The following is a 6,111-nucleotide window of genomic DNA, read 5'->3' as shown; positions in this document are numbered from 1 at the left end:
AAATGTGAATGTCGCGAACATACTACATTGCATGAGTCGTCATCATGCTCCAAGCAAGACGGTAGTAAAGGTAAATTTTTGTTTGGGATTGCGTTGGTTTGTTGTTTGTTTTTTGCACGGAATATGTAGCAAAAGTTGAGTGGAAAAAACGCACACGGCAAAGAAAATCATAGTAATCAAAAGGTGTACACATTAAATCTGGAGTCGCGCCAGCTAATTTTTAGGTGGCTGGGAGGGTTATAGAGTGAAAAAATTAGATTAGAAAAGAAAATTAGCGGCAGAAGAGCAAGGTTGCTCTTCAAAAATGTGATATAAATTATAAACTTTCGTGCAGTGAAATGCGCGAGTTGCTAATGCACTATGGCAATTAGCTTCCAGAAGAGTTGAAACAATCACGAAATTTTCAGGTAGAAATTCCAAAAATTATTCGAACGTTGCACCAGAGAAATTTGTTCCTACTTGCGGAGTAGATGCATCTATGTTAAACGCATGATTTCTTATTAAGTCATTAGAAGACGTTCGCCTCTTGTCTGCAACTTTGTATCAGTTTCCGGTGGAAAATTAAAAGGAAACCGAGTTGAATAACACACTTCGGTGTATTAAGCGCTTCCATGACCTAAAATTAGCAGTTCATTCAGAATATTCCTACCTGTTTTAGAAAATGTCTAAAAAATAGACATTTTAGGCCACTTATAAATTTGGAAGGCTGCAATTTAAGAAAATATATTATCCACTACTTCAGGAGATATGAAGAGTTCAAACATTTAGGTCTCGTCCATTAAGTATATTGCACTATTCTTTGACACGTCTATTTAGACCGTTTTTTGGCTGCGACGCTCACTGGCTTTTGCAAATTTAAGGACATCTTCCAAATGATAGGAACTTGCAAATTTCGACCTGAAAAAAACTTTCTAAGATATTTTTCTTTTAAGTCGAAAAAAGTCAGACATTAGCAGCAAATAATCGAGCCTACATTCTCAATTTGTAGCGAGAATGGACACCGTCAGGATGCCTTTTAATGAGTTGGGCAGAAGCCATCTGCATGTACTTACATAGATGAGAATTACATGACGTGATCACGTCTCCGAAGAACCCCCAAGACACCCTTTCACCTTGACTTGACCAAATAATTTGGGGAGTATCATGTTATCTATGTGCAGCTGAAGGAAGCTGCGCTAATTGCGACTAACAAGGTGGTCAGGACACCTATCGTCAGAATTTCGGTAACCAAGACAAACATTGTTAAAAACAAGCTTGGTCCATGTCTGCTCCCTTGAAATCTCTTGATTGGACAGTCACCAAGGACGAGGAACTTCAAGGAAATATTTTTCCTCATTCGTATTGATTGAAAAGTGCCTGGAAGCACTGGAAAAGCGGAGTATAAAGGCAACCTTAATTTCTTTTACGCAAACGCAAAAAAATATGATATAAATGCTATTTTCATAGTAGCTAGTGAAGTTTTCGGATTGGGCAACTAGGGTATGCCTGACAAGACATTTTTTCAAATTACAGCTGGATAGTTTTTGATATAAAAAAGAATCGGTTGGACCAAATTTGGTCAAGTCTGCAGATTTAAATTACCAAAAACAACCATTTCTAATACAAACACTGCACGAAGCTGTCGAAACTGCCTCAAGAAATACAGCATGATGCGTCTATCACTGCAGAGCCGTTTACCGGGACGATGGAACTTTTAGTGCGATAAAATAGGCTATCAAATGCTTCTTAGTTAGGTAGTAGACCTATAAGACTTATCAGTTTGAGCTAAAAACATTGGAACACACTTTAGATTCACGTCTCAGATAGATTGCCCGCAAGCATGTTTCAATGTATATCCCCGAAAGAAAGATTGACTGAGATAGTCCTTCACAAAGTACTAAGTATGATTGAATGGACAATTCACTACAAACAATATACACTTGCCTCTTTCCTAGGCATAGAAGCTTTTAACAACATTGATATCGGGAAAACCCAAAAGGTCCAAAAAGAATGTGATGGACTGGTGACATGATGCAGGTCAATCAACGGTATCTAGACTAAACTCCAGGAAAATTGTGGCAAAGTTGGAGATAGCCTGCGCTAAGAAAAGGCTACAACATAGCGGAAGCTCACCAAAGTATAAAGATTAGCATGTAACATCATTATGGGTATTTTTCTATCATGCTTACAGAGACTTTGAGTGTTTTATTGTCCTTCCTCTCTTCAACTACCATATTAAATACATTACAGTATGAAATGCTGTCCGACTTCGCATAGTAGTATCGTAGAATTCATGGTTTTAAAGGGGCGCAATTACGCTTATTGAGCCTGCACTCACGTCTTGTAAAGTAGCTACGTATACCAATCAACCCCAATCTCATACAAGTGATTTGTTTATCGATTTAATTTGGCCAATTTAACCAATATATATACATATATATCAAGGCAACGTGAGCACCAAAAACCAACCAACCAACAAGATCAAACCGCACTGGCCAGACGGGAAGAATAAAGATAGGAGACTACAACTTTGAGAGCGTTGATAATTGCTCCTATCTAGGGTCGAAAATCACAACCGATAACAGCTATGATGATGAAATCCGCGCTCTTACTGTATAAGACAATGATCTTGCCAGTCCTCATGTATTCCTCGGAGACTTGGGTTCTTAGCAAGAAGAATTGCGAACTCTTGGCCGTGTTCGAGAAGAATCCTCCCAAGAATTGTTGGCCCCCTACATGGAGATGGACGATTCCGTAGCCTACATAATGACGGAATCTATGAGCAATACCATGACCGTCCGGTTGTGGATAAAATCCGGCTCAACAGGTTACGGTGGGCGGGTCATTGAATCCGTATGGATGAGGTTGAACCTGCTCGTGAAAGTCTATAAGGGCAATATCTATGGTGGAAAAAGAAGACGAGGCAGACCAAGCCTGAAATGGAGCGATGTCGTAGGTCAGGGCGCCAGACAGCTTTTAGGGATATCGAATTGGTGGACCTCGGCGCAAAACTGGGATGTCTGGAGTTCCTTATTAAGGCAGGCCTAGACTGGATACCGGTTGTTGCGCCGTTGATGATGATGATGATGAATTTAACCCTTCGTTGTCATCCAAGCTAAAGGTTTTTTTTTGTTTCTAAATAAATTTAATGGAGAACCTGAAGGTAATTATCTTTCACCTTGTTGTGTTCACCAGTTTCTTGGTCAGCTTGTTGCGGACTTTATCAGACCTCAGGTAGGATTTAGCATAGCGCATAACTCCAACTATGCCTTTTTCGCCTCAGCATTTTATTTTTGTTTTACCGACAACAATACAAAATTTATCTCAAATTCTCCTCCTTTGTCCGGGCTTGGGATCATCACGCTATTAAAATATTTAAAATTAAATTTAAATTGTTCGAAAATGGAATGGTCGCCTCATGCAATACGGTCTCAGACAGACAGACAAACAGAATCTGAATAGAACAGAATTTTTTACTACCAACCCCAATGAAACAGACATCACCATTGTCAGTGCTGGTGACCTCCCCAAACCTGAACGATTTAAATACATTGGATCAATGCTATGGTAAAATATGTTATGGAATTGCTTCACACATTAGCACAATCTGGATGAAGTAGCGTTCCATAAGTAGCGTTCTTTGCGATTGACATATCAGCGAACGTCTCAAATCAAAATTTACCGCACTATCGCATGCAAATCAAGCATTTGACAAAGCGAAATGGCCGATTACGATTACGACGTGGCGACCCCGCTTCTGAACGGGACAAAGGCTAAAGGAGAAAAAAGTAGTGGGCAGCCGGTGTAACAGCGATAATTTTCGTTGTTTCGTGTTTGACGTTCTTATAAACTTGTCAATTGGGCAAGTTTTTATTGACGAGAAAATGTTTGTGGTTACAGCCTTTCATTTAGATATCATTTTTGCAGAGTCAAAGATAACAACAATCACCCACCCATGCTGAGGTATAATGGCATTGTAGAGAGAAATCTACCCCTTTTGGAAGATGTGACAATCGTTTAATAAAATTTGTAAGTAAAGTCAGTGTCGGAAAAATAGTCGATACGTTTACCACTCGCATTGTGTCACCCGTAGTTACATATAATATATAACTTCGTATAACATTTCCCCGGAGCATATTATTCATTGCGAAATCGATCACGATGAGCCGACCCCACTTGTGAACGGGACAAAGGCTGAAGGAAAAGAAGATACTATTCATTGCCATGATCTTTTTGTTATAAAGTTCCTAGTCGGTTTGCCGTGAAACCTTTCACTCAAAGAGCTAAGATTTCACTAAAACCGGTCACCTATATGATATTTATCTGTGGATATAGCATATAGCCTCTGACTCACATACTTATGTGGACTTTGGACCCGCGTGTTATTTAAACAACCGGGCAGATTTACTTACTATTATTGAGGAACAAATCTTAAGCATTTTTTAGAGTACTTCCAGCTTTATGGCTTGAAGTCTACCTTTTTTTCGAAAGTAGTGATACTAGAAATGGAAAATATTCCTTTATTGATATAAGATAATTTTATATTAGTTGAAGCCAAGCAGGGATGGTAATAAATTAAACTATTTATTTATTTATTTACAGACTAATAAACATAATAAACTGTAATAGCTCTAGTAACTCAGTGTCCTCAAAAGGAGGAGAAAACAAGAACCTAACGGACGAAACCACATTAGAAGGGCTATTTTCCACAAAGTTTTTTTTGTGGAATGGAATTGGAATGTTTGTTTAGTAGAAAAAAGTAATTAGAATTAAATCAAATTTAGGGATTATATCAGTTATATTCCGAAGAACTTTGAAGATTTTTTTTAAAAAATTTAAGCCAAAAACAAAAAAGTCACGCGACATTATTCCGATGGAGATCGTTCTCCAACTACGGGACGTGTAACGACTCCAATTTTTATCTGAAGCCAAAAAGCTTTTAATTTTACATTATCAACTCATTTTCTAAGAATCTGTTCCTCAGTACCAGTAAAAATAATCAAAATCGAAAATTTTGCAACTGTTACAAAAAAAAATATCATTTCCACCACGTTTGTAGCGTTTGAAAAATTGGTTTGAAAAGTCGCCCTTAGGATAGTTATTTCTCACTCTTAATTACTAACAAAATACAGTTACAACAAATCCAAATCCACTCTTAGAAAGGTTTATCGTCAAGTATTTGTAAATATTCTATTTACATTGCGCTACAAGATTACGTAAGTACTTAAAGCGACTGACTGAATTCGTGCGGAAATATAACTTTGAAGGAAGCTATAACTCAGTCGCGAGAACCATCAGGTTCACACACGAGAGAGCTGATGGAGTTGAGTTGGCTCTGCTATAATATTCAGATTTTTCATTCTTTTTGGAAGATGAACAAAGAAATTGAAAATGTCAAATGTAATTCAATTTTTAGAATCCTAACCATACCGGAACTCCCAGGTAAATCAAACGGAAAATAAGAATTACACTCGCATGCCCAAAGAATTGGACCAGGATTACTGGTAAACAAGAGAAAGGTACAAAGAAGGAAGAACAATTTGGTGAGAACGTAGAATGATCTCTACAAAAACCATCACGTTAATCGTTAGCTGCGCGACTATGAAGTGGCAATCACCAATTTTAAAGTCGAAGGATGTATAAAAGATACTATTACTTTCAAAAATTTTACAAACTTCCAGAACCCTGGAACATGGACTAGAATGTTGCGCTAAAGGTTTGCTTGCTGCTGGTTTCAACCAGAAGTGTGTACCTAGTTGTAATGGCATAAACCGTTTTCCATTGCTCACATTACTTTTTCCCTGAATTCCGTCAGTTTCTGGATCGATAATCATATGAAGTAAATTTTTGGGATGCACCCATATTTCACCAGGATATCCGGATAAAATCCGCTCGTCGTTCATTGGTTGCTGTTAAAACTTTCCCTCATAAATATGTATATCTATGTATATATACAGTAGCGTGCAATGCGCCAAAAGAGGTGAACTTGTGAAGTTCTCGTGATCAAGTTTCAATGTAAAGAGGGTCCTAAATTTTTGATGAATGTAAAAGTCTATTTGGTGAAAAATGCACTTCAAACAAGAAATTTGAAAAAATAATATCTGAATAGTATCTGAACTTTCAATGATGGGA

The sequence above is a fragment of the Hermetia illucens genome, chromosome 4 (genome assembly GCF_905115235.1).
Source record: "Hermetia illucens chromosome 4, iHerIll2.2.curated.20191125, whole genome shotgun sequence".
Lineage (NCBI taxonomy): Eukaryota > Metazoa > Arthropoda > Insecta > Diptera > Stratiomyidae > Hermetia > Hermetia illucens.
Note: the sequence above shows the minus strand (reverse complement) of the source record.